The following is a 12,525-nucleotide window of genomic DNA, read 5'->3' as shown; positions in this document are numbered from 1 at the left end:
AAATTTGTCAACTAGAGAACTCCAGAAGGAATCAGAAGGGGCAATCCCCATGGGGAGTCCAAGGTAGGTAGTAGGAAGGTCAGCAATCTTACACTCCAGAATTTTGCTAATCCTCTGTTGTCTTCTCTCGGGAGTATTAATGAAAAAGACATCACTTTTGGCCCAGTTAGTAAGCTGCGTCGTAGCAGAGGCAAATTTACATAGGGTACTCTTCAGTACTTTAGCTTCTGAGATACTTGATTCCCCCATAATTATTGTATCATCAACAAACTATTGGTGTGAACAAATAAGGTCAGTAGAAGAAGGTTGGAGGCCCTTAAAGGACCCTTGTTGCACCAAATTTTCCGTGGTCCGACCAAAGCATTCTGCCAAAATAATGAAAAGGATGGGGGAGATAGGATCTCCTTGCCTAAGGCCTCTCGAGGCTTGGAAAAAAGTTGAAGGAGAACCATTGACAAGAATAGAAAAAGATGCAGAAGTAGTAAGCTAGGAGAAAAGATCCACAACTCTAGGGGCAAACCCAAAAGAAGTGAGAGCTTTCTAGAGAAGAGACTAGTCGACCCTGTCATAGGCTTTGGAGAGGTCAAGCTTAAGGATGAGACCTTGCTTCTTAGCTCTAACAAGAGAGTGAATGTTCTCATGAACTGTAATAATGAAATCAAGAATTTGTCTTCCAGGAACAAACCCATTTTGCTAGTGTTTAATTAAGGCAGGAAGGATAGACAAAAGTCTAGTAGTCAAGACCTTAGAGATAATCTTGTAAAAGGAGTTGCAAAGGCTAATAGGTCTGAATTTGTCCAAAGAGTCAGCACCTTGAATCTTGGGGATAAGAGCAATAAAAGTACCATTGATTTCTTTCAGGATTTTTCTAGCCCCAAAGAATTCCTTAACCCCATTGGCTACATCAGTCCCAATAATATCCCAAAAATCTTGAAAAAAGAACATTGGGAAACCGTCAGGTCTAGGTGCTTTGTTACCATCAAAGGAGAAAACAACATTTTTAATTTCTGAGATAGATGGAATGGAAGAGAGGAAGGCATTATTTTTGGCATCAAGGAGACAAGGAATGCTCTAAAGAAAAGAGGATTGGGCTTCAACATCTAGACTATGATCCCTCTTTAGGAGGTCCGAGAAAAACCTCTTAGCTTCATTCCTTATTTCATCTTCCTTGACCAGCTCCCCACTTTCCACAACTAGCTTGTTCATTCTATTGACTGCTTTATGCTTGATAGTTGACATATGGAAGAATCTTGTATTCTTGTCCCCTTCCTTGAGCCAAATGCATCTCAATCTCTGCTTCCAGAACATTTTCTCTTTGGCAATAATGTCATGGTATTTCTTAAGGATCTCGTTTTCATCAGCAATAGACACAGTACTGAAACCATCCTTCTGGATCTAGTCCTGTATTTCTTTAAGGTTTTCCTAAATTTTGCTCTTAGCCTCAAATATATTCTCAAAACTGGTCTTATTCCAGAGTCAAATGTTGTCCTTTACACTTTTGAGCTTCTTAACAACTTTGAACATAGCCATTCCCTCAACTTGGATACTCCACCATTTCTGAATATTTCTTTTAATGTTGGGGTGAAGGATCCACATTTTTTCAAATCTAAAGGGATAGTTTCTCCTTCTATTGATCAAGTCAGCATTGAAGGTGATTGGAAAATGATCGGATCCAGCCTGAATATGGGCAGACAGAGAACAGAAGTACTGACTATACCAGTCATCGGAAATGAGAGTTCTGTCAAGACGCACTTGGATAAGGTCATTACCATTTCGCCTGTTAGTCCAAGTATAATTGCAACCCTATATCTCCAGGTCATTAAGAGCTTGGGAGTTAATAAAATCCATGAGGGCCATCCTACTTTCCAATTGAGGAGGACTGCCTCCAAATTTTTCCTCCTATTTCAAAGGCATGTTAAAGTCTCCCATAACCATCCAACTAAGATTTTTGAAGCTGTCCCTAGCCTATCTGATCTTTTTCCAAAAAGAGTTTCTAGCCTTTAAGGTACTAGGAGCATAAATGTTTGTGAGAACCCATGAAGAACCATCTTTAAGGTGCTCAAATTTGATACAAGAATAATTACTTTCCTGAATAATGACCTAACCTTTAACAGTGTTAAGATTCCAGATGGTAGCAATGCCTCCAGAAGCACCCTTAGAACTACCCCCACTAACATTACCATTTTTGAAGAACTTCAAAGATTCAACTTTTTCTCTACTCATTTTGGTTTCTTGAATAAGAAAAATGTTAGGATTGCTATCTCTTATCATATTCCTAATAATGTCATGTTTATGGGGATTGTTTAGTCCCCTTATGTTCCAAGAAATTATCTTCATAGCTACTTACCGATTCCCAGCTCCTTGAGAGTTTTTTAAGTTCCATCTACTATGTTCTTGTTGGCCTCCTTGTCTCTAACTTTGTGGTTAGAGGGCCATCCTGGGGAAGAGGAAATGTATCCCACATCAACTTGAGCTATTCTGTTGGATTTCCTTATTAGAGATGTCGAGGGAGTTGCTGCTTTCTTGTTCCTATATTTTTGTTGCTTCCATTCCATTTCTATCATAGGAACCATTTCCGGGTTGATGAGGATTTTGGAAATTTCTTCTTCATTACCCCATTTAGGAGTTCTTAAGTCAGTTGAAGCATTGTTCACTATTCTTGAATTCTGATCCGAATCCGAAAGATTCATACCCAAAATTGCACATTTTTGGGCTTCTTGAATTTCAAAACTAGGTATGGCTAAAGAAGAATCAGTCCTTTCAGTTTGGGGATTAGCAATCTCTCCTTCCTCAGGTTGGTAATCTCTTGCTTCCACTGCCTTGCTTTCATGCGTGTCATCCACCACTTCAGCTATCTCATTTGGAGGATCATTCTGAACTAAGACTGTTAATGTAGCTTAGTATACAATTTTATGATTTCTGGTGAAGCAGTTTTGATTTTGGTGATTGATGATTAATTGGCTAGGTATATGACATAGATTATCATGTCAATCTACCCTCCATTATTGATTCCTACGCCTGTTTGAAGGTCCGGTATCTGGTAGAACAATAGAACAAAGTATTCTTCATGTCTGATGGGGTATCGTGTGACCGAATTCCTTAAGTTGTTTTTGGTGATTGGAAATGTGTTTGGAATGATATGTGAGACCTACAGGAAGCATGTGATTATATATTTTGGGTCTAGTATATGATTCGGCCACAGATTCAAGCCAATTTGCAGCAACACATTTCACCTTTAATATTTGGTGAAGCTGACTTGTAGGTGATTAATTTTGGAGTGTCTAGATATATAAGACCATTTGGGTTAATGGATTAGTTGTTGGAAATAATCTGTGTGGTGTTTTTGCAGCGATTGAGTGTAGTTTCACGTGCGCACTCAAAATTGTGTTGATCTGGTAGAGCAGAATATAGCAGTTTATCAAAAAAGTACAACAGATCATTTTGTTCCTAACCAGAACTGATATTTAGCATAGTTAGATGTTATTTTCCATTTCTTCACTTATTGTAATCAGTTTGTAATCTCTTGTAAGGCAATGTGCCTTCCTTTGGGGTTGTAGCCCTATTTTGTAACTTGAGTAGTGAACTCTAGGTAGTATGCCTAAATGCAAGTGCATTCCCCTCATGTAATATTATTTTTCTATTGGCCATAGTGGATTAATATTATGGGTTCAAATCCCACTATGGTTTTTCCCATTTGGATTTCCATGTAAAAATTATGGTGTTATGATTTTATGGTTGATTATCTTGTGTTTCTACATTTTACTATCTTGCATATTCTTTTGATGGTAGATCACTAATTCACCCTCCCCCTCTCAGTGATCCTTGATTCCAACAATTGGTGTCAGAGCCTACTTCCTCTGAGGAAGCCTAACCACTTGAGGAAGGTCTAGGAGATTGAATCAATTGATTCTGGTTTGCAGAGATAGCTTTGTGTGGCTCTTGAAAATCTTGACATGACAAGAAATAAAATAAGTTCTTTGAAGAGAAATTTGAACGCAGCTGAAGATTTCATTAAGGATTTGAAAGATCAAGTGAACACTTCAAGAGAAGAGGAAAGAGCTTATGGACAAATTGAAGGAAAAGGAATAAAAATGCATGGAGAATCGGGACAAAGATAATGAATGTGATAAGCTTTCTAGAGAGAATGTTGCATTAAAGAATGAGATGCAATCCATTTTGATGAAACTGAATAAGGATATTGAAGACTGGAAGAAGAATGAAGAAAGTATGGCTCAATCATTGAAAGATAGATTAGATGAATGCTTTAGACTTACCTATGAGAATGATCAGTTGAATCTTGATTTTGCAAATCAAGGAATGATGGACAAGAACTTGAAAGACAAATTGTTGATCTAAGGGATGAACTTGTTACGACAAATGAATACAAAGACAAATTCAATGCTATCTCAACAAAGTTGGATGAGATGTTAGATAGTTAGAGACATGGAAAAGACATGAGAGGACTTGGATATGAAAAAGGAGAATCCTCTGGTTCCGGACAAAGAAATGTAAAGTCTAAGAACAAGAATCCTTCGGTAAGATAGCCTAATGCCTATAAATTCAATGGTAGATGTTTTACTTGCAATAAATTTCATCATATGGCAAATCAAGTAGAAGATGAATAATGAAATGATGAATAATGTAAACAATGGTCCTACCTTTATTGGTCAATGTTTCATATGCAATAATTTTGGTCACTAGTCAAATATGTACAAATCAGTAATGACTAATTTTCCAAACATGAGATGCTATGCTTGTGGGATGTTTGGACATATCTCTAACCAATATAGGATGAGACCAAATTAGATGAATTTTAGACCTATCCAGAGAAATGTTGTTTTCCATGCATGCAACAAGATTGGTCACATTACAAAATACTACAGAAGCAAGAATAATGGTCTAGTAAACAAAGGCAGATTAGATGAGAAAGGCAAAGAAAAAGTAAATGAAATTAGATATCAGCATAAGAAAATGTGGGTGAAGAAAGAAGATTCCAACATGCAGAATGGCTCCACACTTGAATTCGATGATGGAACCTCATCCGGCAACTAGGGCTTTTTGGCCTTAGGGGGAACTTTACATGCAGATTCATAGAACCCCCTCTTAGGTGATCTACAACTAATTATGGTAGGTTGTAAAAGGCTTAAATCACATATGCAAATGTTATCTGAAATATTTGATGGAGATTTGAGGCTCTCATAAGCTATTTCATGAAAATTATAGTAACCAGTTGAAACATTTATTACAACGCAGAATTAGGTTTTCAGAGGTTAAAAGGGAATTTCAAAGGTTTATTTTTACAACACGATCAAGAGAAAAGAGCAGTGTAGTGAAGAAAAGAGATTTGGCAATCAAAATTGACCTTGCAGCAATTCAAAAGTGATTTATTGTGCCCAGTTGAATTAAAAGGTATTTATATATTCCACGAAGCTATCAATTTCAAACACTAGATTCAAAATGGCATTGATATCTGGAATTGCTACCCAGTTGGTTGTTGAGATTATGGACAGAGCCAGACCTATTTTCAAGAAACACCCTTTCAAGTCTGTCGAAGATGATTTGGAAGGAGCATTTTCTTTGATACCCTATGACGTCCTTCACAATGAGGATATTAGGGCATAAATACATTGTGATCTTGAAGATCTTGGAAATGTTGATATGCTGACCTTGTATAACAAACATTTGGTGGACAACTTGGGTAACCTCAAACCAGAATATAAAGTTCTTCAGAATAAGGGTTTTTTCACAGTTCATCCATTTTCCATTGTTCGATGAAGCGGAGTAGATCCGACATATCCTCAGTCAATTCCATGATGAGTTCATATGGCTTGATAGGCCTCATAAGATCACTAAATAGGAAATTCAAGTTGTGACATGCCTAAGTAAAACCAATGAAGTACTTGGCCTAAGAAAAGTATCAAATAACATAGTGATATCCACCACCAGTTCCAAGTTTCATAATAGAGAAATGACTATCAGTGACGTTTTGGAGCATGATGTGAGGTTTGCATCAATGGTGGTTGGTTACAAAGTCTATCAATCAAGTAGATAGAACTCTATCTCCTGAACTACCATATATACAACATATCAAATGCTCAAGGAGGACTTGGGGTATGATCTATGTATAGTCCTTCTGAAGGAACTGATGAGTAATTTGAAGAAAATTAAGTAAGACACAAAGAACACTTTTAAGTATGGGTCTCTTCTTATTTTCTTGTCCTTATATTTCTTGAATGAGATACCCAACGTAAAATGAAAGGTCCAATGGGCCTATGATAGACTGATGGAAATGCAAATCAAGGAGGGATTATGGGGAATAGGAGATGCCACAAGGAGAATATTTGCATTATGAGGCTATTTCAAAACCTTTCAAGGCTCCATGAAGAGCAAAGAAAGAATCCCTAAGAAGATTGCATAGAAGTATGAGAAAACTATTTGCTTCATGGTTGATAAAGATCAATGTCAAATGGAAGTGGTTGAACCTAGGATAGTTTGGATTATACCCATGGGGTATGAAGTTGACACTATCACGATTGAGGCATATTCTCAACACCTATTGATCCAATTAGTAGATCCAAAAGAAAAAATATTTGGTACTTTCAAGGAAAATGACTTAAGTCTACATAAATAGTTCACTGATACCGGGGGAAAGAGAAAGATCTGAAAGGAAGTGGAGGCTATTGCAGAGAAAATGGGACTGAGAAAGAAGTTGTACAGAGGAAAAGAACTCGGGACATTCTAAGGGAGGAGGATGTAATCAAACCTCAGCCCCTATTAGTAAACCCTCCTTTGTAGCCCAAAGCTAAACCTAGTAAGTCTACACCTATTTCCCGAGTAAAGAAATCAGTTCCTCCACCCAAGCCCAAGCCTGCAGTATCAACCGGTGGAGTTGAGAAGAGGAAAAAGGAGAAGCCTTCTAGGTAGTATGCTAGAGCAAAGGAAGAGATAGAGTTGGATGAAGAAGTTTGAAAATTCAAGAAGACTACTACTTATGCTCAAGTAGTTAGGAAGCCATCCGGTGATGCTCCACCTTCTAAGAAGACAAAGATTCAAGGTGAGCCATCCAAAAAGTCTAAGGAAACAAAGAAGCAGAAATATGAAGCCTTGGAATCTAGTAAGGTTGAGATTATTCCTACAAAATCCTTAGAAGATATAAAAAATGAAATCATTAAGGATGGGTATTCAAAAAATCTTGGTGTATATTATGAGAATGCAGATGATAAGGAGAGGAGAGAAATTGAGGAAGCAGTTGTACTATATATTAATAATTTTAGTAGAGCTCTAATTGAGTTATCATCTGAGTTGCCTAAAGACTTGTATGATATCCTTGATATCCGGAGAAATACTGCCTGCCAGAAAGATGAAGAAATGCATGAGTATGTTTTGGTGAATACATGTTTAGCCATATCTAGGGATGAAGTTGAAAGATTATTAAAATTGGCAAAAGAAAAATTCAGAAGCAAGAGAAGAGTTAACAAAATTATGCTTGGCAAAATTGATGAAGTTGCAAGAGAAACATAACAAATAGTGAAAGAATTTTTACTTGAGCTGAGATATGAGATAAATCAACCTCAGGATGCCTCCCATTTGGATGGACATAATCTTGACACTTCTATTCCAGAAGTACATACATAAGTCTTTGTTGGTCAAGTAGATCAGTAGTTTGTTGAGAAAGAAGCAACACTAGATGCACCTTCTGAAAATCCAGTTGTAGATCTCTCCTGTGAAGCTACTCAAGACCCTCCTAAGATAGAAGTGATTGTAGAAATGATAGCAAAGGAGACTGTGAAAGTTGAAAAGAGTGTGAATGTAGAGGTTGAGAAGGAGAAGAGTGATGAGAAAACAAACAAACCTCTGGTAACCATGACTGCAGCAGTGGTCACCATCAAAGGTAAGGAGACTGATGTATAGGATGACTTTTCTCATGGTCTAGTTGATTTGAGCACTCTTTCGCCCCTTCAAGCTTTGAAACTTGCCACCCAATCTTAGATCAAGGCAAGTGAAGATCTATTAAAATCTCATTCTGAAGATAAATAAGTCATCTATCTTGCCATTGAGGTTTTGGAAAAGCTTTTACCCAATTTTTGTCAAGATTCTGGTGCTTCTCCATTTGGAAAGCTTAAGAGCTTGTTAAATGTTGTTAACTCCAATTTTGTATCATTAGAAAAGGTTGTAGATGAATATGTACAAAAAAGGTTTAATGAAATGAGATTGTAGGGAAAGTTGAAAGAAGTAGAGAGGGATAAAGTGAGTCTAAAGTCTGCAATGAAGAGTATAGAAGAGGCATTATATGTAGGTAGGAAAATTTTCAAATCATGTCTATTTTTGCCCAATTTAACTATAGACATTTATCAGGAAATAAGAGATCTTGAGGGTAAACTTTCCGGTATCAATCACTCTTTTACACCTCAATCCATCTTTCCGAATTCACTTGGAGCACAAATTTTGGATTATTCTTATAAAATAAAGAGCTTGAGGCATGACAAGGAGGAAATGCTGAGTAGAGTAGGGGAACTGAAGAGCTTGATAATTCCTCAAATGGATACCTTGTTGGGAGTACAACAAGATTTAATTAGTGCCTTAGGAAAACTGGTACCATATGATCTTTAGAGTGTTGACATTCATGCACTTATGTGCAGTTCCCTAATAAATGTCTTTGATTGTTTCCTGAGAGGAAAGGTGACTTACTCAAACATCTTTAAGTTCATGTAATCAAGTGCATTCATTCATTATTTTGTATATAAGTTTTAGTGGATTCCCACCCTTTGTCATTGATGTCAAAGGGGGAGAGAGAGAGAGCAGTGAAAAATGGAGTAAGGCTTGTGGTGTTTTGCAGATTTTGGATACTTATCATTTTTCACTTGTGTTGCCATCAATGCCAAAGGGGGAGATTGTTGGCATTTGGTGTTCTGGTGATGCTCCGGTGGATATTGATGATTCCTAATGCTTTTATATTCTTAGGAGTTTTCATTGATGGCAACTCAATTTTTTGATCTAATTCGGTATGAAGTTTTGGTTAACTAGATGTCTTGCGCTTCTAGACTAAGATTGTTAGTGCAACTCAGTATATAGATTTATGATTTTTGGTGAAGTAGTTTTGATTTTGGTGATTGGTGATTAATTGGCAAGGTATATGAAACATATTATCACGTCAATCCACCCTTTGATATTGATTCCTATGCTTGTTTGAAGGTCTGATATATGGAAGAACAGTAAAATGGAGTATTCTTCATGTGTGATGTGGGTATCGTATGACCTGATTCCGTATGATGTTTTTGGTGATTGGAAATGTGTTTGGAATAATATGTGAAACCTATAGGAAGCGTGTGATCATGTATTTTGGGTCTGGTATATGATTCGGCAACATATTCAAGCCGACTTGCAGCTACACATTTCACCTTTAATATTTGGTGAAGCCTACTTGTGGGTGATTAATTTTGGAGTGTCAAGATATATAAGACCATTTGGGTTAATGAAATTATTGTTGGAAATAATCTGTGTGGTGTTTTTGGAGCAATTGAGTGCATTTTCATGTGTGCACTCAGAATTGTGTTGATCTGGTAGAGCAGTTTGGAGCAGAACAAAGCAGTTTATCAAAATAATGCAGTGGATCATTTTTTGCCTAACCAAAACTAATATTTGGCATAATCAGATGTTATTTTTGATTTCTTCACTTATTGTAATCAACTTGTAATCTCTTGTTAGGCAGTGAGCCTTCCTCTAGGGTTGTAGCCCTCTTTTGTAACTTGAGTAGTGAACTCTAGGTAGTATGCTCGAATGCAAGTGCATTCCCCTCATGTAATTTTATTTTGCTACTAGCCATAGTGGAATAATATTGTGGGTTCAAATCCCACCGTGGTTTTTTCCATTTGGGTTTCCATGTAAAAATTTTGATGTTGTGATTTTTTGGTTGATTATCTTGTGTTTCTATATTTTACTTTCTTGCATATGCTTTTGGTGGTTTGTGATTAAGTCAGAAAATTTGTTTACAAGTAGATAACTGATTCAGCCTGCCATCTCAATGATCCTTGATTCCAACAAACTGAACCACAAAAAGAGTACTCCACCAGAGGAGCAACATAAACTCATCAATCCAAATAAGAAATTAAGACTGTGAAGTCTACCAAATTGATGAATATTAATGCATCTAGTTCCCATCAGGAGGGGTAGATACCCCTAACTTGTCTCTTAAATAAACAAATGTATTTGTAGGCAAAGGCTTTGTGAAAATATTAGAAATTTGTTCCTTTGTAAATACATACTCTAGCTTCACTTCCTCTTCACTGAATTTTTCTCTCAAGAAATGATACTTGACTGATACATACCTAGTCTTTGAATGTTGCACCAGGTTATTTGACATATTAATAGCACTGGAATTATCACAATATATGATAGTAGGCTCAACTCTGATATCCTTCAACATTTGTATGATCCAAACTACCTGAGTGCAATTACTTGGATCAACAATGTACTCAACTTCAATAGTAGATAGGGAAATTGAATCTTTTTTCTTACTTGCCCATGAAACCAATTTCCTACCCAAAAACAATGCACCACAAGAGGTTCTCTTCCATTCATCAACATCACCAGCCCAATCAGCATCGGTGTAAGCACACATCATGAAATCATCATTCCTTGGATACCATAAACCATAATACATAGTTCCTTTTAGATATTTGAATATCCCCTTTATAACAGTGACATGACTCTCTTTCGGATCATCTTGATATCTAGCAGCCAGGCACACAAGATGCATAATGTCAGTTATGTTAGCACATATTTTTACAAAATATTTTTGTGCAATATATGGATGCTTTAGCTTATAATTCCATCATAGAAGCATTTATTATTGGATTGTATGTTCAGGTGACATGATTGCAGTGTTTTCATAAAAAGACATCACTTGGGAATATTCAAGGGAAGTGTTGAGTGAAATGGGATTTTGGCAGTCCTCATCTTCACCATTGGTCTCATTGCAAGAATACTTTATGGAAGATCAGCATAGAGTAGGGTTGTGAGCATGTGCAGAGAGGTAAATGGTATGGGAGAAACCCTTTAGAATGATTATTAATAGTTGTATCCATAAAGAGGGCCTTCTTTTGCAAAAATTGCAAAATTTAATTTATCGGCATAAGTTGTCCCAATGACATCACCTAAGGAGAAAGGAGTAGGTTGATCAGAATAACTCATGCCGATGGTGTTTCCTAAAGTGAGAGCGGCTGAAAAAAGTGTGACTAAGTGGAGATCCATCGGAGCAAGTTACAGCGATAAAGTCAGAGTCATCGGAGTAACATACACTATCGGCAAGGAGGAGAAAATGTTATCCCGATACCTGATGGGGTTGTCGGTGGAACTCTTACCAATAACCAGTGAGGCAATCTATTGGTAGCAGTGACATCGGGTTATCAGGAGGTCCTAATTTATGTTACTCCGATACCCGATGGACCAAGTGGAGAAGATGACCTTATTGGAGAGACTTTCTCCGATAAAGCAGTATCAAGCAAGAAAGGAAACAAGACTCATCGGGATAACATACATTGTTGGGGAGATGCATTTTGGATCATCCTGATACCCAATGAGGAAGATGAGCTCGGTGCAAACAAAGTGACTTCATCGAGAAAGCTTATGATGATAGACTAAAAGAACCTAGTAAGGAGAGTAAGGTGTAAAAGACTCATCAGGGTAACTTACACTACTAGACAAACATCTATAGTTGTGTCGATGCCCGATGGGTAGAATGCCACAGAGGGCGGATCTATTGAGGAGACTATAACTATCAAAAGAAAGGGAAATATGCTACTTTGATGCTTGATTAAGTAATTGGTGAAATTTATGCCGATCAAAGAGAAAATTAGATGTCATGGGCCCATCAGATGAAGTGTAAAGTAATCTCATTCCGAAGGCCGAAGGAGCAACTGGAGAAATAAACAGAAGGAGTTTCATCAGAGAGACATACCCCGATGTGATATAAATAAAAGCTAACTAATAGAAAGGAAAGGTGGATCCATCAAGATAAGTCAAGCCTTGAGGAAAAAAGTGAAATGACTAGAGCAAGATTAGATGCATTGATCAGAATGACCTATCATGATCAGAAAGACAAAAAGGTAATTGAAGGAATGCATGGCACCAAATAATTGGATTATCGGGTGGGATTATGTTGAGTAGCCATTAGAATGTCTGATACGATAGCCATTATTTAATGCTTGTGATCAGGAGGATTTGATCCACATGAAGCAAAATTGATGAGTTTTGTAATCGTTACAGATCCTAGCCATTGCATATCCAGCATAAACAAAGAGTGCTTGTGCCAGGAATTTTTCATAGTCTCTTTAGCCATTAACATTGAAGTTACAGATAAGAAGTGTGGGTAATTAAGAATTCAAGCACTTAATCATGGAGGCATCTAGTTCACAAGGAAAGAGAAAGGTCATAGAGATTTCAGATACACAGTCAACTAAATAAAAAAGGTAAAGTCTATGGAGGGTATGCAAAAGTGAAAGTTGAACCAGGATATGATTGACCAGA

Source organism: Cryptomeria japonica, chromosome 9, assembly GCF_030272615.1.
Source record: "Cryptomeria japonica chromosome 9, Sugi_1.0, whole genome shotgun sequence".
NCBI lineage: Eukaryota > Viridiplantae > Streptophyta > Pinopsida > Cupressales > Cupressaceae > Cryptomeria > Cryptomeria japonica.
This window is presented reverse-complemented; position numbering follows the sequence as displayed.